This window comes from Cyprinus carpio, chromosome B16, assembly GCF_018340385.1.
Source record: "Cyprinus carpio isolate SPL01 chromosome B16, ASM1834038v1, whole genome shotgun sequence".
In the NCBI taxonomy this organism is placed as follows: domain Eukaryota; kingdom Metazoa; phylum Chordata; class Actinopteri; order Cypriniformes; family Cyprinidae; genus Cyprinus; species Cyprinus carpio.
The window spans coordinates 28,287,321-28,309,140 of NC_056612.1; the positions used below are offsets into that span (position 1 = coordinate 28,287,321).

The following is a 21,820-nucleotide window of genomic DNA, read 5'->3' on the forward strand; positions in this document are numbered from 1 at the left end:
CCCATTTCCCTGACCCCCTTTCAATAAATATTCACCCTTATCCTGACAAAAAGAACATCAGTTGGATTTTAACTCTGTGGAATTTGATTAGTCTACTTGGTGGACTTTGTATCAGTTTTGAGAAATAGATTTTAAGAATCAAATCAATGCGGGCTTACCAAACATCTTCATGTGACTAAAAAAAGATTGTGAGTCATGTTGACCAATCTTTTGTCATTTTGTAGCATCACAAATGTGGTCACTGATATGAACTGTCAGACCAAATATGGAAAAGTACAGAAGCCCATTTTCACCACAGAAAAAAATGTAATTCTGACTTTATATCTCGCAATTCAGAGTTTATATCTCGCAATTCAGAGTTTATATCTCGCAATTCTGACTTTATATCTCACAATTCAGAGTTTATATCTCGCAATTCCAGAGTTTATATCTCACAATTCAGTTTATATCTCGCAATTCAGAGTTTATATCCTCGTAATTCTGACTTTATATCTCACAATTCAGAGTTTATATCTCTCACAATTCAGAGATTATATCTCGCAATTCAGACTTTATAAAAGCTCACAATTCAGAGTTTATATCTCGTAATTCAGTTTATATCTCGCAATTCTGACTTTATATCTCGTAATTCAGATTTTATATCTCGTAATTCTGACTTTATTTTGTTTTTTTTTTTTTATCTCGCATTTCAGAGTTTATATCTCGCAATTCAGAGTTTATAATCTCGCAATTCTGACTTTTATATCTCGTAATTCAGTTTTATACGTTTAGTTTACACATATACAACTCAATACCTACAATACATCATAAAAAACAAATTTTATATCAAACAAAACTTAATATATATCAATTCTGAGTTACTTTATATCTCACAATTCAGAGTTTATATCTCGCAATTCAAGTTTATATCTCGCAATTCAGAGATTATATCTCGCAATTCAGAGTTTATATCTCACAATTCAGTTTATATCTCGCAATTCAGAGTTTATATCTCGCAATTTCAGAGTTTATATCTCACAATTCAGAGTTTATATCTCACAATTCAGTTTATATCTCGCAATTCAGAGTTTATATCTCGCAATTTCAGTTTATATTCTCACAATTCAGTTTATATCCTCGCAATTCACTTTATATCTCGTAATTCAGTTTATATCTCGCAATTCAGAGTTTATATCTCACAATTCTGAGTTTATATCTCGCAATTCTGACTTTATATCTCACAATTCAGAGTTTATATCTCGCAATTCAGAGTTTATATCTCGCAATTCAGAGATTATATCTCGCAATTCTGACTTTATATCTCTCACAATTCAGACTTTATATCTGGCAATTCTGACTTTATATCTGGCAATTCTGACTTTATATCTCTCGCAATTCAGACTTTATATCTCACAATTCAGACTTTATATCTCGCAATTCAGTTTATAATCTCGCAATTTAGAGTTTATATCTCACAATTCTGAGTTTATATCTCGCAATTCTGACTTTATATCTCACAATTCAGAGTTTATATCTCGCAATTCAGAGTTTATATCTCACAATTCAGTTTATATCTCGCAATTCAGACTTTATAAATATCTCGCAATTCAGTTTATAATCTCGCAATTCTGAAGATATATCTCGCAATTCACACTTTATATCTCGCAATTCAGAGATTATATCTCGCAATTCAGAGTTTATATCTCACAATTCAGAGATTATATCTCGCAATTCAGAGTTTATATCTCGCAATTCAGTTTATATCTCGCAATTTAGAGTTTATATCTCGCAATTCTGACTTTATATCTCGCAATTCTGACTTTATATCTCGCAATTCAGTTTATATCTCGCAATTCAGAGTTTATATCTCACAATTCAGAGTTTATATCTCGCAATTCAGAGTTTTATATCTCACAATTCAGAGTTTATATCTCGCAATTCAGAGTTTATATCTCACAATTCAGAGTTTTATATCTCGCAATTCTGACTTTATATCTCACAATTCAGAGTTTATATCTCGCAATTCAGAGTTTATATCTCACAATTCAGTTTATATCTCGCAATTCAGACTTTATATCTCGCAATTCAGAGTTTATATCCGCAATTCAGTTTATATCTCGCAATTCTGACTTTATATCTCGCAATTCAGAGTTTATATCTCGCAATTCAGAGTTATATCTCGCAATTCAGAGTTTATATCTCACAATTCAGAGTTTATATCTCACAATTCAGAGTTTATAATCTCGCAATTCAGAGTTTATATCTCCACAATTCAGAGTTTATATCTCGCATTCAGAGTTTATATCTCACAATTCAGAGTTTTATATCTCGCAATTTAGAGTTTATATCTCGCATTCAGAGCTTATATCTCGCAATTCAGAGTTTATATCTCGCAATTCTGCGACTTTATATCTTGCAATCTGACTTTTATATCTCGTAATTCTGACTTTATATCTCGTATTCTGACTTTATATATCTCGCAATTCTGACTTTATATCTCATAATTCTGACACTATAACTCGTAATAATCTGACTTTATCTCTCGTATTCTGACTTTATATCTCGCAACATTCTGTTAATAAGCCCCAGGACCTTTTTATTTTTGAAATCCATTTCTCAACCACCTTGGTATCCTTTTGTGTTCCATCCAAGTTGTGTATTGCCCATGTTTTAACTACGGAAATGGATGCGAGGGTTATAACAAAAAGCTTGGGACAAATTGGAACCCTGGACTCTGGGCTGGACGTCCCCAGAGACTAAACAAGCCATGTTTCTTATTCCCCAGGCGCTTGGGCCGGCAAGCGGGTGACTGATTAGAGCACGCGTGCCCAGACATGTCCCTATCGGTCTGGCCGCCGGCCCGTCAGGGGCAGCCCACCCTGGTGTTTGATCTGGGGGTTTGGCTCCAGCCAGTCCCAGCATTGTATCCCAAACAATGCACCCCAGACCTACTGAACTCCATAAACATATCCCTTTGTGGGCCTCACCTCGAACTCAGGGTGGGGGACACACGCTGCCAGGAAGAGGGACTCCTATCCAAAAAAAGACCGCTGTGCCTCCCTCGCTGGCTGCTGACTGGGCATTCCTGCCTTTAACCTCCAGGGAACAGTCAGCTTCCAAATTCACAGGCGACTGGATCATAAAAGTGTGCAACTGCATGATGAACATAAGTAGTAGTCAGCTGTTTATAATACATATATATGTAATATAATAGAATCTATATATATAAAAATGTTGTGTTTTATATTGTTTAAGTAATTATATTATTTATATTTATGTCTTATTTATATCTTCTTATACAATTATTAATATTTTTGAAAATCACTTTATTTTATATTTATTATTCATATATATACACACACACACACACACACACAGTAATACTGTATGTATATATATATATATATATATATATATATATCTATATTCGTATAAAATAAACTGAAATAATAAAATATTACATATTAAACATATACATACAGTATTTAAAAATGATGAAATATTTTACTTATATTAAGTTAAGAACAAAATAACTAACTGGAAATAATATAAAATACAACGTGAACTATGCACTAAAATAAATAAATAAAACCTAATAGCAGAATAGCAATGTAAAAAAATAAATAATGACAAAAGCACATAAAATAATTTACTAAGTTAATAACTATTATATAAAAAAACCAGCAAAATCTTAATAAATGAATAAAATATGTATAAAAACTTTTAACAGTGCATGAAAAATATTACAATCATTAATTTTATTATCTATATATTTAATTTATAAATTCTGTATACATTTTAATTAATTTATTTCCGCTGTATACTGTATGTCTGTATTAAAAAAGAGTGCTGGGGGGGGGGGGTGGGGGTTCCCATTATACAATGTAAATTTAAGTGACAAAAATCACTTGAACCTCCCAGTATTAAGTTTTGTTACCTATAATTCTTTCTTCATATGGCATATTTGTGTAGTACAGTAGCTCAGTAGTGCAAAAACAATTTAGTGTTCTCATGCAATCAAATTAGATTTAATTGGAGAAAGTTCCCAACATAACTTTACGCCTCATAACACTCCCGTTTGGAAAAATAGATACATAAAGTTTTGTTTTTTTTAGAGGAATGGAAATCCAAAAGAGATTTGGGCTATTGCCTGTGGCTCAGCTGTAGCGCATTGCATCAGCAGTGCAAAGGTTGTGGGTTTCAATTCCCAAGAACACACATACTGGATTATAAAAAAAAAAAAAAAAAATGTATAACCTTTTTTAGATGAGAATGGAAATCTGCTTTTACATAGAGAGTTTTGCGAGAAGGTCCATCTTAATATTTACAATAGAATGATTAGAGCCATTCCAGTTACTTTGAGATAAATGGTTAAAGAAGTCATTGTGAATTCCCAAGATTCCCCAGAATTGAGGCAACTTTCCATAGAAGGTTATGATTTTTGTGAGAAAGAATATACTAATAGAGTTATCAGAATTATTATTATTTATTTTTTTCTATTTTTGGTTATGCTCAACCAAAGCTAAATAAGACGTGTTACATTCTGGAATGTGGTTTTGTACCTCGTTTGATTGTAAAGTAAAATAAATAAATAAATAAGTGGAGAAAGAAGCCGCAACAATGACTCCAGGTCTCCAGGTGTCGCTGTCGCTGCGGCTGCGCATGCGCAGATCACACCATCCGATCAGCTGACCGCGAGAGAAGCTTTTAGAAACACTGGAGTGTCATTATGAATATCAAATCCTAAAACGGCTCCTTTGAAAATTATTTAGTCGAATCTATCGCGCAATCGTCGCGTCATCTCGTTCACGTTGAAATCAGGTAAGCTCCGCTGGAGAAACGAGTTTTAAAGTCTGTTTGTGCTCGTGCAGATTTAGCTGTATTCGCTAGTGTGGATTAGAGCTTCATCTTATGTTTATGTGACTCATATTAATTACTTGTGTTTTCCAGGTTTGTTTAATTGATCATTAACATCTTGAATGAGTCGTAGTGCAGATCTAAATGTAGCTGGTTTGTGTCGGGTTCATCATGTGTTTATGCTGAGATGTGTGAAGCATCGGCAGTCTGATATATAAAATTATAATCAATAACAGCATCAAAGTATCAAACATATGATATCTGATGAGATTATTACTCTGGTCGCTCACTGTCCAGTCAAGGTCACATCTGATGCTTCACCTCGTGACTGTCATTCATTCATTTTGAGGAAATGACCCAATCAGGTTATGTACAAAATTACATGGATGTGCACAGATTTATGTTTTCTGACAATAAAAATATATTGTTCGCATTATTTATCAAATAACATGACAATTTTTTTTCAAAATGAAGATGTTCAGTTTAAAATGTAAAGGGAAGTTATGTATAACAGGGACCTACATACAAAAACTTGGATTTAAATGAATAAATATTTATAAATTAGTAAATATGATCATTTTTTAATTTTTTTAAGTAATGTAAATATTTATTAATTTTCATTATAAACGTTTCTGGTTATATATTTAATCGGGGAGATATTGTTTTTTGTATATACCTTTATTATATATATATTTATTGTGTGTCTGGGTCTTTTTAGAGTAAACTTTACAGCAATGAGTAGAATTTTAATCTTTTAATTCGCATGATTGATATCTGACATACACGTGCCAGAAATCTCTATAAAATAATTCTTACCCCAAAATAATAAAGCCTAAAATTTGAATTAAAACTACACTTTTATTTTCCAAAAACATCTAAAATAATTTTATTTTATTTTTATTTTCTAGTGAAAATGTAATTAAGGAAACATCTTTTATTAATGAAAGTTTTATTGCATTTTCTCGATACTGTCTGTATTTATTTTAATGTCTGTAAACACTACATTAAATATCTTTGGTAGAGTTGGTGGTGCAGTATGAAGTTTGCATTTCATTGAGTATATTAATAATTTCTTTCTGCTTTAGACTCTCCGTTTCTCGCTCCTCAGCAGCCAGGACCGTTTTCTGGTTGATTTCTGCTCCTGGAGAGAAGACCTGTTCAGCAGACATGGGACAAACTAATGACGGCCACAACTCGTGCCAACAACCTCTCCACCAACAACAAGTTCAACATTCCCGATCTCAAGGTCACGTTCTCTTCCTCTTCCTCTTTTTACAGTCTGAGCGGAGCAGCCTCTTGAGCTTTATTAGCGTTACCGATTTCTTCTTTGTTATTTGGCATTTTTGGTTGTTTTTGTTCAATCGGGTGCCACAGTCAGATCTGGAAGTAAAAACTAAACCGTTTTCTCTATTGGGAAACGGATATTTAACTATAACTCATAAACCTTATAAAGACACAAACTACTGTGGAATTTCAAGGCTGTTAATCAATGGTACAGTGCTTTTTGTTGAAAGCATCAGTTTCCTTTTTTTTTTTTTTTTTTAAATAATCAAGTTTAACAACTGAATTTTGTGGTGAAAACTACATTACCCATGATGCTGTTCAGAAAATTCCACCAATCAAGGGAGTCACAGTGAGCAAATTGCATTAAAGGACTTTTTAGCTCCGCCCACTCCCATGAAGCACATTGTAATGATATAATCAAGTCAGCCTTGCTGTGCTGTCAACATACTTAAATATTTGTGTGTGTGTGTATATTTATATATGCATATTTTGCAATAAATGTTTCTTTAGATATAATCAACGACTCTAAATGAATAGTTTAGAAAAAATATGGCAACACCTTAATTTTGATGGTCCCTTTTGACAGTAATTAAAGGTTGCACCTACATGTTTACTAACTCACATTAGAGTATAGTAACTGTCCTGCTTAATATCTTTGTCATGGTCTCCAAACAGAAATTCTACTGACTATAAGTAACTTTGCAAGTAGATGTCGAATTATAACTAATACTCTACTAACACTCTAATGAGAATTAGTAGACCTATAGGTGCAGTGATACTTATAGTTAACTGAATGTGTTAAATGGACCGTCAGAATAAAGTGAAATCAAATATACTTGCTGCGGTTAAAGTGGGACGGAGATATGGACGCTTTTTGCAATCTCAATTACAAAACTGTAATACAACAATTTGTTTGCGTCATTTAAAATGTTCGCAGTATCTTTAACGGGTATTTTGCATGCACGATTCCTCTGACTGCAACTAAAATAAGCTTTTTCAGAGCAAATGCATAAGTCTCGTTCCTATCACCCGGGTCCAGTGGCCCTGCTGGCCGGTTGTCTTCTGGACCAGATCACTTTCTATCCGCCTGACCGGATGAGAACAGAGGCGGCGCCACTCTAAGCGCCGGCGGCCCCCTGATTGCATCTCTGATCAAATCCAGCCTGGCTGCGTTTTTGTATTGCTTCATTATACCGGATGGTGACAAAGTGTTTCTCTCTCTAAACGCTGCAGGTCGGGACATTAGATGTCCTTTGTGGGGCTGTCTGATGAGCTGGCCAAGCTGGACGCTTGTTGTCGAAGAGGTAAAGCTGTTTTTTTCCCTTTCTCTTTTTTTTTTTACATTCAGCACTGCAATTTCATGTAAAACGTTCACAAGTTTTCATGCAAAATTAATTTTCCACTATTGTGGTGGGGTTTTTTTAAGGATATTTTTGTGTTTTCAGTAAGATGCTATGGGTGGTTGCTAGGGCGTTGCTAGGTTGCTTTCTATCCCAACTAAACAGTGGATCCTTGCCTCCCACAGCCTCCATCTTTAGGCTTTCTAGATCTCTCATTCACAACTCAGCATATGTTTTTTTTGTGGGGGTTTTATTATCCGTCATTATGAAATTGTTTAACTGGGAATCATTCTTAGCCATAAACCAAAATATGTGGGATAGTTATGCACCAAACTTTAATACTTAGCGCTTTAGAGAGATCGCTCACCCTAAATATTAGCAGTACACTTTAAAAATAATTTTTGGTAACGCTTTATTTTATGGTGTCCTTGTTAAACGTTACGTTGTACTTACTATTATTATATAACAACGAAATATGCATAATTACATGCAAGTAACCCTAAGACAATCCCTAACCATATAGTAAGTACACATAGTAATTAGTATTACTTAAATATATGATTACATTGTAACAAAGACACCTTAAAATAAAGTGCTTCTTTGAAGTTGTACATAAAACAAGGATTAGTGCAGGTATTTACAGAAAACTACAAGAGATTGTTTGAGTATTCCCACTTCAGAATTTCACGTTTTAATTCAATGAATTTACATTTCTTTGTAATTTCCTGAATGATACCAAGTTTTTTCAGTGTAGTAAATAGTGAATGCTCGACTATAATAAACTCATTTTAAAAGCTTTCTGCTTATTAAAAGAATCAAATATCTTGCAGATTTGTTAGTTGTGTGTTTTCAAGCAAACGACATATCCGTGTCCAGATTCAGTCACAGTTCACCCGAAACTTTACTTTTGTGCGGTGAGGAATCTCATAGAGGTGAGGTTCTGCCGAATCTGCCTTAAATGAGTTATTAGCGTTTGGTGACGCGCTAGCTCCCTTTTTGCGATCATTTTTAAACTGCATGACTTACAGCTCATCCTTAGATGTGCAGATTCTTTTTTTTTGTCCTGTTCATTTAAAAGTCAAAAATGTTCAGTTTTGCCTTTAGCTTGTCGCATAAAAGAGATGGTCAAAGCGTGTTTCGGTAATAGTACTTCCTGGGTCATATACTTACGTTCTTTTAACATAACAGCAGGATCAATCCTGAGCTGCATGCCAGAGAATGTCATTTGTGGAGCATCTCCAGACCATGTGTCTGATATATTACCCGTATTTTTTTTTTACTTTGTTTATCCTGAATATTCTCACATTTTCTCAAAGCTTTATTGTGATGCTATCAGAAGCCATTTTGCTAAATGAGACTTCAGTGTTCCTGAATCATCCGATACGTGTGATGTTTTGATGACTTCTGTGTCTTGGAGAATGTCCAATCTTGGAGGATTGGAGAGAGTTTTAAGAGGACTGTGATGTCCTTTGATGTCGTTCACAGTGTGGTGAAGAAGGTGGCTCAGTACATGTGCCGACAAGTGTTGGAGGACAGTCGAGATAAAGTGCAGGAGAACCTGCTGGCTCACGCGGATGGTGAGTGACTGGTGTTCTGTGGTATGAAATGATTAGACAACTGTTGCCGTTTTCGTTACATTAGTTCTCGGTTTTCTTTGTTGTTTTAGCTCGATCTGGTCACCTACGGTCACAAGATTTCAGATGGGGACATGGCCAAGTACCCGATCAAACAATCCTTGAAGAACATTTCTGAGATTGTATCCAAGGCAAGTGATCTGATCCAATGATTTCGATGTGAATTTTGGGACTGAAATCCGCACTGACCAAACTTTTAGCACTCGTTGCTGAGAGTAAAATTAAAGTCACTGCAACATTCACAGTGTTGGTAATATTTTGGTCCAGATTTGATATAATTCTCTCAGCCTTATTTACTTATTGATACAGCAAGTCTCACAGAATTGACAAACCGACCATGCCTAGGCTCGAGCGTCAGCCTACAACAACCTGAAGGGAAACTTACAGAATCTAGAGAGGAAGAACGCGTGAGTAAATTCAGACATATCTGACATATTATTTGAGCTTCATTCATTTTGTAGTAAACTGGACACCATTGATTTGTTTTGGTGCATTGATTTGTTTTTTTAATTCATTGAATAAGCACTTAATATATGATGCAACACTTTCAAATAAAAAAAAAATGGAATGGAAAATTCAGTTTTTTTTTTTTTCATGGAACACAAGATGTTTTAAAAAAGAATATTCACAGAACTCCAAAACATACAGATAACAACTTATACATCTGTCAAATCCAAAAAAGTAGTCCAAAATAGTCATAATTTCATTGTTTGGGCTAACTACTCCTTTGAGAAAATCAATTAAAGGATTGACTTTGAGAGTCATGGTTAAGGGAAGCATTTTCCAGTGAACCGGTGTGATTTTTGTGGTCTCACCAGAGGGAGCCTGCTGACCAGGAGTTTGGCCGATATTGTCAAGAAAGAAATACTATTTTGTGCTGGACTCTGAGTACATCACTACTATGGCTGTTGTACGCAAAAAAATAAACATACACAATAAAAAGGAATCTGGGCGATTTTTCCGATTTTATCGATGAATTCAAATGTAATGTTTTGCCAAAATGTGATATTTTATAAATCGAAGAATCAGAATTTGAATAGAAATCTTAACCTAATGTTCGTTTAGAAGCTGGTATTTTCTTTGTTTTTACAAAAACATTTATAATTAATAATGGTCTACCTGCTGTTTATTCTCTTATTTTCAATCATCTTCAATTGCCCTGACAAACTCATTGTTGTCGTAATTTGAATTGGTTGTATTGATTATTTCCAATGTTCTAACATATGGATACGTTTTAAGCTAACGTGTTTGTACAATATGTGCCTTCATCATTCAATTCACGCATCTTTTTTTCTGCAAACGATATTTGACCGAAGTGATTTGGTGTTGCATTTAATCCATGTTTGAAATCATGTGTTGTGGCTGCTATCTTTGGAACAGAGCTTTCTTTAACTAGTTAGGTTAATGAAGAAAATTTTAAATTTAGGATGTTGAGAAGTTTAAGTGTAAAAAAAAAAAAAACGTCAAGGGATTGGGTCAAACTTTCAGGAAAACAAAAATCTTTTTTTTTTTTAGATTATTAGTTTTTGCCAATCCCATATCGCCAGGCCCCTAATTCCAACACATAAAAATAAGCCTCACTCTGAACATCTTTTTTAAAGTTCTTTCTCATGCACATAACTGACTGGCAAGTTTCTAACCCTTCAGAAACAATTATGGTTGACTGGCAGCGCACCTTACGAGACTCTTTTCAGAAATGTTCGGTGCCACGATCTACAAAGTAAGAAACTTACAACAATTTAGATTTACAGTACAATTCTGGAAGTGTCTTGCTTGTCTAAGGAATCATGCACCTGGTCACAAGTCACAGAATAGAAATGAAGGAAAACTGATCAAGTACTAATGAGAACATGCTGTGTTTTGCCTTTAGATAATGGAATAGATAGTGTCATATAGTGTGTGTTTGTTTTAAAAGGTGTTCATTTAAAAAATAAAGCAATATATGGGATTTGGGGAAAGCTGACGTACTAAATGATTTGTTAGAAACAGGTGATATTTGAGGAAATCAATGTGTCTGATTGGCCTCTGGTTGAGGAGAACATGTTTAGGACTTAACTAGACAAATTAGTGGCATGCTGTCTACTTAGAAAACCAATTAACTAATGCACCAGAACAAACAGACACCATTTACCAAGTGTGTTTAGTGTAAAATGAAACATGTTAGGTGTTTTGTTAATCTCACTGGAGACTGTCATTACTGTTTTTTATTTTTTATTTTAATGAGTATAATTGAAAGGTAGCCCAACAGTTACTACCGTGATGCGTAAATGTTGTGCAATTCCAATATTTTTAATGCATTAGACTAATGAGAATTTTCTACATGCAAAATATAATTCTTATTTTATTTTGAGTGAACATATGACTGGGACATTGTGTGCCGCTGGGGCTATATTTGTGTAGCAATAGACACAATACATTGTAGGTTGCTCAAACATTATCGATTTTTCTTTTATGCCAAAAATCATTAGGCTATTAAGTAAATATCATGTTCCATGAAGATATTTAGTAAATTTCCTACTGGTAAAATAGATCAAAAAGTAATATGCATTGCTAAGAACTTAATTTGAACAACTTTCAAAGATGATTTTCCTCAATATTTAGATGTGTTTTTGCACCCCTCATATTCCAGATTTTCAAATAGTTGTATTTCAGACAAATATTGTCCCAATCTAACATCAATGTGAAAATGTTATTATTCAGCTTTCCAGATGATATCTAAATCTCAATTTCAACAAATTGACTCTTATGATTGGTTTTGAGGTTCAAGGTCACATTTGAAAGGCCATCGATTACTCCCCAAACAGTTTGCTTTTTGAGGACCAGGAGAGCGGCCTGTTTAGCGTCACGCTCTTCAGAAAGGCCATCGATGACTTCCGACTCAAGGCCAGAGAAAACAAGTAAACAGCCGATTTCAGCGCCACCGTGTGGTCATGAATCACCGTTCAGATGACTGAGAGAATATCCGGATTAAGGATCTTAATGCCTTAGTCATCCCAAGTGTCTTCTTCACAGGTTCATGCTCCGGGACTTCCAGTACAACGAGGAGGAGATAGAAAGCAGATAAGGAAGTGAGATGACCAGACTCTCAACCTCACTGACAACGAAAAAGCAGTTTTGTATGTATCTTCAGAGCATGCTGGCATGTTACGTCATCATTGTTGGATATTTTTAACTGGTTTGTAGCATGTGTCCCACCGTCTGCAGGGTCCACTTGTTTCGACTGGCTGAAAGGTGAACTTCAATGAGGCTTTTTATTGCTTGGATCCATATCAAGGCTCTGAGGTCTTTGTGGAATCATGTTGAGGTAGCCGACACTCTATTTAGGTTCTCTGAGAGCTCGTATCACGAGGAATCCAACTTTTCTCCTTGGGATTTTCTTTGCGGTCGAAATAAAGTTCATTGAAATAAATAGTTAGTCATACCGCGCTTATTGAAACGGAACGTGAAAACGTCTCAACTCTGAACTTCTAGACAACTTGCTGATGTCAGCTAGATGAATACGTGAACAGTTTGAACGCGTCACCGCTAAATCACCATCACCTGCGTTCAAATGGAGTGGCATTTAATAGACAGAGCCGTAGTTCACTGGCAAGCTACGCAATATCGTGTTCATTATCACAGATGAATCACCTTCGATAATGAACGCGATATTACGTAGCTTGTCAGTGATCCTACGGCTCCGTATATCAAATGCCACGCCATTTGAATGCAGTTGATTTCTGCGTTAATCATGGAACTGGCTTTACTGACGAATGCGCGTGATAATCGCATGCGATATATCGCCCAGACCCTAACTACAAAAAAAATCAGTGAATTTGCGAATAAAAAAAAAAAAACTCTATTTTGCTAAATAGGCTATATGCACTATATAGTACATATTCATTATATTTTTACTCCCGTCATCTTCATTATTTAATGTATGATAGAAAAAAAAAAAAAAAAAACACATTTTATTATTAAGTTTAAATTTGTATTGGAGTAGAAACGTAATAGTTATTTAAAAGTTGACATAAAAACTGCCTTGTGTGCAATTTCAGATTGTGGTTTGAGTGTTTGATTATTACAATAAATTTGATTCGTAAATTTATTATTAAATAAAATGTTTTTGATTTTCAGCTAAACAAAAACGCAGTTTTGGTAAAAAAAAAAAAAAATTGACATCTTTTACGTCAACTATTTAAAAGTTGACATAAAACTGCCGTGCGCGCAATTTCAGATTTGTATTTGAGTGTTGATTATTACATAAATTTGTAAATTTATTATTAAATAAAATGGTTTTGATTTTCAGCTAAACAAAAACGCAGTTTTGAAAAAAAAAAAAATAATAATAATAATAATTTTGGCGTAATAATTTTAATAGAATTACACAAACTCAATTTTCGGTTTCAATCACGTGCATCTTAAATTTTTTTAATTCCTGTTTTGGCCCAGATTTTTCCTACATCAGTGCATCGCTCATTTAATTTATTTTTTTTAAATTCTAAACAAACAGATATGGGTTGCCGGTGAACTTCCAAGCAATGCTGCTACAGCCCAACAAGAAGAACATGAAGAAAGCTGAGGGAGGTTTTGAAACGAATCTTTACAAGCACCTGGACAGCAGTGCAGCTGCCATTATCGACGTAAGCTTACTTTTTATGTTTTTGTGTTTGTGTGGTTTAAATACATGGAATTATTTCAAGGAAGTTGTTGTCATCTTTTCCCGTCTTCCAGCAATCTGCCATGGATATTCCTGGCTTGAACCTCAGCCAGCAAGAATACTATCCCTACGTGTACTACAAAATCGACTGCAACCTGCTGGACTTCAAAATAGAAGAACCGCTTTTAAACCACGTGCCCCTCCTTTTGTTTTGTGTCTGGTGAATAAATCGAAGTTAAATTAAACTGTATCTTGCTAAACTCTAGTCACCCCCGCCATGCATGCGCATTCATATTCGAGATACTTCTCCCATCGTCGTCCAATCAGTGACGCAGGAGAGTATCTATATCTGCCGCCCATAGTACTTTGTTTACATTTTTGTTTTTAAAGAATGTTATTGTGTTATCATATGTGCAGGTGAATGAAATCATGCGTTTTAAGTCATTCCACTCATGTTTTGTGACGTGTAGTAGTTACATCCTGATGTTAGTGGTAGATATTATTGTGTGCGGACAAAACTGTGTTTTTAACCGTTTATTCATAAAATGAATCGGTGGTCCATTTCAAAACAAACACAAAAATTAATAGGAAACAATGTGTTACAAAGATGCACTATAATGTGATGTTATGTACATTTGGTGTTTAAAGAGTTATATTTGCGAAATTACTGTGTCATGGTACCAAAATATAAAATTATTAAAGTACGTAAAAAAAGTGTGTTTTTTTTTTGTAAAACACATTTACCAACTAAGTTTGCATTTCCCAATCAACATATAAAGTGCAAATAAATTTAAATTTAAATTAAAAATTTTAAATTTATGCATTAGCAGACGGACTTTTATCCAAAGCGACTTACAGTGCATTCAGGCTATCAACTTTTTACCTATAAATTCAGAAAGAAGGGTCAATTGCAAGTCAAATTAGCTCATTGCTCGTTTAATTTTAAAACCTTTTAACATTCCAGTTAGGGTGAGAGACTTTTTAAAGTATAAAATACAGCTTAAAAAGAATATATTACAACGAAAACAAAAGCAAACATGCATTACATGCTCTGGAATTATCTCAACATTTACGGTGGAACAAACACTATCACCAAAGAATGAACATTTAAATAAAGGTGTTTTTGAATTATTTGTTAAATTGGTTATAAGAATGTCATCAATCCCATATATTTTGTCAACGCCCGATGCTTTTTTTTTGTCGTGCTCCTCTCGAACCACTTTGTTTTCATATTAAGGTATGATTTTCTTAATTTGTCACAACCGTGTTTTGGAAAAAAAATATGAGAAAATATCCCCAAATAAATCAATAAAAAGCAATATTATTTTACGTAAGCATATTCAAAAGATTAGATTACTCCACCCGAGAGTTCTGTTCTGCCCGTTATTTACTCACCCTCCATGTGGGTCCACTGATTTTGGAGACAAAACAGGAAGCGAATGTGTAACTGTCAAGCTCCAAAAATTACAAGATAAGTAGTCCATACAATTCATACACATAGTCACATCTTCTGAATGTCAAAAAACCAGATTTGTGCGAGAAACAGGAGCCCGACCTTTAAGTCCATTATTGTTCAGGTAATCTTTCCCTCAGTGACTTTTAAAAACATCTGGCGCCCTTTTTGGTTTACGCCGAAACAGTCCGTTTACGCGTAAGAAGCAATTGAGTCGCTCAAACACCATATAAGGAGAACAGGACACTAGCTTTTTTTTTTTATTACACTTTTATTGTACATGTTCTTAGTTTCTACGACCTCACATGATAAGGTCTTACAATGATACTCAACATGTCAAGAGTTTAAAAATCTACAGCATTTGTGCCAGATGTTAAAATCCATACACGCTGCAGTTTATACTGCACACAGACAGGGTTTGGACTTAGCTATGGATATTGCTTAATGCTTCGAAGTGGGCAATGTTTTCTAAGGCAAATTAATAATTGCTCAAGTGTAAGGAATTAAGAGCACACTTCTGAGATAATCCAGACTCTTTTTTTCACAAAAGCTAATGAATTAAAACTAACAACATTCCTTCCTCGTCCCCTCAGCGTGTGGCTCTCATACACACTGATATCAGCCTGCTTCCGTTCAGATCGAATTCTTTAAGGAAAAAGGGCAACTTTAACAAGATCCTGCAATGATTTTACAAATTCAATTCTTTCTAAAAAACTTAAACACCGTTTACACATTATCTCTACTGATATCCAGAGGACAACAACAGTTAGTCAAAACTCGTGAACAGAACAGGAATTCGCACAGTTGTACTTGACCTACGTGAATTAAATATTCATAAAACATCATCATCGTCATCATCCAAAACAAATAAAAAAATCTGACCCAGACATGGATTAAGCGCTGTGGCAATTCAGCAGGATATTTACTTGACATATAACACCGCATAAATGATGTAAAAGTAAACATTACTGAAAAAATAAATGCAACTTTTAATGTTTATAAAATCAGCCTTGACCTGATCATGCCTTTTCAGTACATAAAACAGGGCGCATAGTACGACTTGCAGGAGCAGTATTATCCTCAATTACCTAGAAATCAATCGACATATGCATAATTTACAGTCAACTCTCACCTAGACTATGACGTAACGGTGAGCTGTACAATATATCTATACTATAGACCGCCCTGAACCCATACATAATATGACAAGTCACCGACATAAAAACACACTAGCTATCTAACAGGATCCATCAGCTCACTGGTTTTCAGCTTTCTGTGCTGAATGAACTGTGTTGTGCTTAATGGTTTTAATACGACCGTATTCCATGAAATGTGACACATGGAATACATTTAAGTTCACCATGAACTCAAACGAACTCTTGTTGCATGTGTCCCGGTCTTATTGTGAATAAGGTCCTGGTAACTACAGTATATTTTTACAACAGCTGCACCTCTGGTTGCAAGTCACAAGACAAGGGAGGATTGTAAAACTACTGAATATTCAATACGTCGTCCAGCCATGACGTCACATTACGGAAGTACATCAGATTGTGAATGTCATTTCATGTTGACTTCAACAGCTGCACCTTCTCCTTGTTTAAAGACAGCAGATACACGTTTTACAGTGGCGTTTCCACCTTGCAGATTACGCCTGGTTCTATTTTTATTCTAAACCCTTGTACCCGGCCACCCATTTGCCATGCCAAACAGTCTTACACCAATGGTGTTAAACATATTCTGCAAAACCGTAATCCCGGTTCATCGAGTCATTCACGGTCTCTGCGTGGTCTGAACGTGTTTTCGAAGCGTTTGAGGGGAAAATATATAAATGTTTCCTGTGGCTCAGTGGTAAAGCACTCTGTTAGCGATCGCGCAAAGAGGGTTGTGGTTTTGATTCCCGGTGGAACACGTTAGGTAACCAAATGTTACGCCTGAATGCACTGTCAGTCGTCAACGCATCATGCTACATGCATAAATGTAATTGCGACGGAAACCATGTTTAATTGGAGTAACCGAAAAAAAAATCGACCCTTTATAGTCTGAACAAGCCCATTCGGAAAAAAGTTATTACAGTCGTCAATCCTGTGAAGACGCGGAACGCTGAAAACCACTTTAACAGTGCCGGACTGCGTTTGTTTTTTTGCGTTCGTCCAATCAGACAACACTGACAACCTGCCAAGCCTATGCAAAGCCAGATCATTACACCCGGGGTTTAGGAATGTACAAGCGGTGTTGCCAAGTCTGGCGGTTTTCCCGTGGAATGGGCTACTTTATCACTGTTTCCGAGGGTTTGGCTTTTTTCACTTCATCGCTAGGAATGGGTAAACAAGCGCTAACTCACCATGACCGTGATATTTAACTCCCTAGTGAGTGTGTATTCCTTAACCAGCGAGACACCCCTGCCAAACAACGTGATACTTTTATCCTCAGCACACCCCATTTTTAAACGGGGAGCCCCCTCCAAAATCGCGCATTGGTTGTGCGCTCAGTTTTGTCGAGTAGCTACTTTGATCGGGTTTTTGTTTGGGAAACAACCTCAAATAGCGGTCACTGTTTCATATATAAATATAACATGTTGTTTTTTATCGTTTTTCCAATGTGACCTTCTTAATCTCGTTATTTATCATTCCCATATCAACCCGTTGCTCCGCAAAAACTTACCGCAATATTCATGTCTTTTGTTTCCTCCGTTCTACATTCAAAAAGAGGGAACAAATTAGTACAAGTGGCCACAATTATACAAAATGAAAGAACAAATTAAAAAGTCATGAGAACAAATTCTTATTTAGCTAAATTGAGGGAAATTCTTAATAAACCGAGGGCGCACGAATAAATACATTAATGTCCAGTGTGAGACTCATCAAGTTTGTCACCGTGCAGACCAAGAGAAAGCTGACTCGTTTGAAAGTGACTGATATTCGAACAGTGGTTCATATTATTGACAACAGGCAAATTCATTATTGAAAAGAAGCAAACACATCTTTACAGCACAGAATAGAAGACAACCCATGTAGTGTGGTGTGTTCTACACATCTATAAGTTGTTTATTGGCCCTGTATCTCAAGGTTGACTGACCCGTCCTAATCTACAGACTATAACTCAGTCATCTAGACGCAGCATCCAGACCCATCGGCGCTATCAACCTCATTGATAGTTCGCTCAAAATCAAGACGAGCTCCAGGCCGTATTCGCGCCTCTGTCTCCGACGCCAATGATGAAGGAGCTGGGTACTGTGACGTTTAAAGATCGCGCCTCTCATTGTTGGCCAGAGACTAGACTGCGTGCTTGCTGGAGGCGATGATGTCGGAGATGACACTCTTGCAGTCAGAATCCGCGAAACCTCCATGGTGTTCCATGTCTTCCATTCAGCTCTTTCGAGGGAGCTCCATGTGCCTACCGTGTAACCGAACGAGGACGGACTGACTGCGTGTGCTTACAGATAATCTTAGAGAAATAGGAAAAGAGACGGCTGAATTTGAAGCCTTCAGAGACAGCAGGAGTACGAGCATCAAATGCCGGGTTACTGTACCTGACCATGGTGCGCCGTCAGGCTGGGTTCGATGGGTGGGCTATGTACTCGGCTTCTCTGGCTTGTGCGGGTGCTCCCGTTTCAGTATGACTCGATGTGGACGGACCCAGAAGAGTAAATGGGGAGACTGCCGATAAGGCTGTGGATGGGCAGGCGCATCTACAAGCCAACAAAAAAGGACTGTTATGTAAGCGAAAAATAAATGGAGCAACTGACAGTTTTTAGGCCCGTTGTGACACCGTGGGAAAAATAGAGTCACAGATGTACGCTTCAAAATTAACGGTAAAAACATTTTAATAAAAGTTATGAGACAACAAACATGAAGAGGGCATACAGATCGAGACTTTACTTTTTTTACAGCACTCCAGTGAACAGACAGGCGCTCTGCGAACGAACAATCAAGCTAAACAAGATGAACACAGCACACCACTACGCTGTTTTCTCTATCTAACATATCTCAATGACAACAAGCAAGACTCAAGATGTTGAATATCCAGTTATTTATATTAACGCTCTGTCTTTACACAAAACTGCACAGGTGTGAGGACTCAAGTAAAGAAATGAAAAGCGTTTTGGTTCTGCAGCAGAAGTCACACGCTGTAAAAGAGGTAAATGTTAACGAAATCAACTACAGTCATACATTTAATCATTTGCTATGACTAAATAAAAAAATAAAAGCAAACCTAAATATGATTATGATTTTGAATCACCGCTTTTTAATTTCGACCATCCTTAGGCTTTCCTTCGCCTAAAGCGATTGAATTCATTAGCTTATAGACGAGAGATGTGTTAATGTGGCTGTCTGACTTTGCAGTTGTTAAGTGTGACACAAATATATACACACTAGCGTCCAACCCAGGTTGGATTTTTTATTTTTAACAGCACGTCTTGTCATGCTCTACAAAGGCCACCTCCGATTAATTGATCAAAATACTCAGTAAAAACAGCAACATTTTGTGAAAATATGAATCAATTAAATAAATCTATCGCTTTTCTATGTCTAATATAAGGTAAACTGCAATCCGTTATTTCTGGTGATGTGCAGCTGTATTTTAAGCATTCATTACTAACAGTCCTGTCAGTGTCCACATGATCTTCAAGAAATGCATTCTCAACTATGATTCCTCTTTGCTGCTCAGAAACATTTCTGATTATTATCAATGTTGAATCACACGTTCGCGCTGCGCAATCTATTGTTTGTGTTGAAACTGTGACACATTTGGCTATCTTTTCAGGCATCGATTTAATGAACAGAAAGATCTTGAAATGGAAATGCTCTTCCTAACATCATAAATGTCTTAAATGCTGTCCCTTGCCCTGACTAAAACATTCATCTTGACCGTTCCATGAGGCAGTTATACCTTTCATCCTCTATATGATGCCAATGTCCTGTTTTGTGTGAACTGAGTAAAGCAGTTCTCTACCTTGCCCATTCTTATGCTTGGTCATTGGGGGTAGATCTTCTTTTGTACTGCTGAAACTTTCTCCAGTTCGCGGGATAACTTTGGAGTGTAGACCAACCTGCCGAATGTGCTATCCATGACTGGGCCTCCCCAGCCGTCACGAGCCAGACACTCACACACGGGAAACAAAACTCTTCCTGTCCAAAACCACATCAGCAGAGAACAAACTACAGCAAGCGTTTGACCCTCTGGCATTGCATTTGCATGGTCATCTACATAGTCTGCTGTGGCTGCTTGGTTCTGTGCTTCAACCAGTGTGATTGTGCCCATTATTATTGGGCGATTTATCAATTACCTAGATGTATGGTCGGTGTGCCACACACTGCCAACAAACACATTTTCACGTTTCAAACACAGTATGTAAAAAGTGAATTTGAATCCAACGATGACGCATTAGAAAAGCTACATAGATGGTTGTATTTTCCAAAATGATAACTAGATGCAAAACTGCGTAACATTTGACCTAGGTCTTTAATGTGGCATTATACTAAGACTTAAAGGGATACTCCACCCGCCCAAACATTTTGTCATTATCATCACTTACGCCCCATGTCAGTTCCCAAACTGTAAAGCTTTCGTTCGATTTCAGAACACAGTTTTAAGATAATTTTGTGATGAAAACCGGGAGGCTTGTTTAGACTGTGTCCCATAGACCTGTCCAAATAAAATAAAACAGGTGTCAAGGTCCAGCCAAGATAGAATACTCCCTCTGCCCATCAGACGTGCAATCTGCGGTTTATTAAGACGACGGGAACCACTTTTTCTGTAGAGCGAAGAAAACAAAAATAATTGAATTTAGGTCAACAATTGCCTTTGTCAACGGTCTCCTCTGTGTCTCTCTACTCCACTATCCCGTATGCTGCGGTATCGCTCTCTCTGTATCCATCCCGCGGCCACAAGGATGCGCTGTTTTTAACAGTGTATTTCACAGCTCTCGAGTCCTGAAAAAACAGCCACCCACCTTGTGGCGCGGATGACAAGTAGAGACACAGAGGGAGACTGCTGACAAAGGAATTGTTGAATAAAGTCATTATTTTTGTTTTATTCTTCGCTCTCATATAACCCAGATTGCACCATTGATGGCAGATGGAGTATTCTGCGACCGACGACTTTTCATAACTTTTTGAGACCTTGACACCTGGATTATATTATTTGGCAGTCTATTGGAACAGCGTCACATAGCCTCCGGATTTTTTCCATCCAAAATTATCTGTAAACGTTGGAGTTCCAAAGACGATACGGAAGTCTTTTTACGGGTTTGGAACGACATGGTGTGTAAAGAGATTTAGACTGACTTTCACACAAAAATTTCATTAAGAGATTTAAGGGAGGATCCCAGTAACGCTGATGACTGAAAAATCTGACGAACAAGCCTCTATAGTTGACGTTTGGATGAATGTCACCGTTTGCTTCCTCACTTTCCACTAAGGATGTTTGAGCTGTGTCTGGAGGGCGGCAGGAAGTGAGTGACGCCACAAATGGTGGGTGTCTTTACTATCTCGATGGAGTTGCCGGCGCTGGGCTTGCTGACGTCTCTCCGGCTGCGGCGTGGACGAGATGGGCAGGCAAATCATGGGCGGAGCTGAGGAGATTTGGAGTGACGGACAGGAGACTCAATATTAAACACTGTTATCACATAAAA

General features: G+C 36.5%; 1 pseudogene; it reads left to right on the forward strand.

Moving 5' to 3' along the window:
- Positions 1–5,964: 5,964 nt before the first annotated feature.
- Positions 5,965–13,972, forward strand: LOC109058748 (annotated as a pseudogene).
- Positions 13,973–21,820: the final 7,848 nt, after the last annotated feature.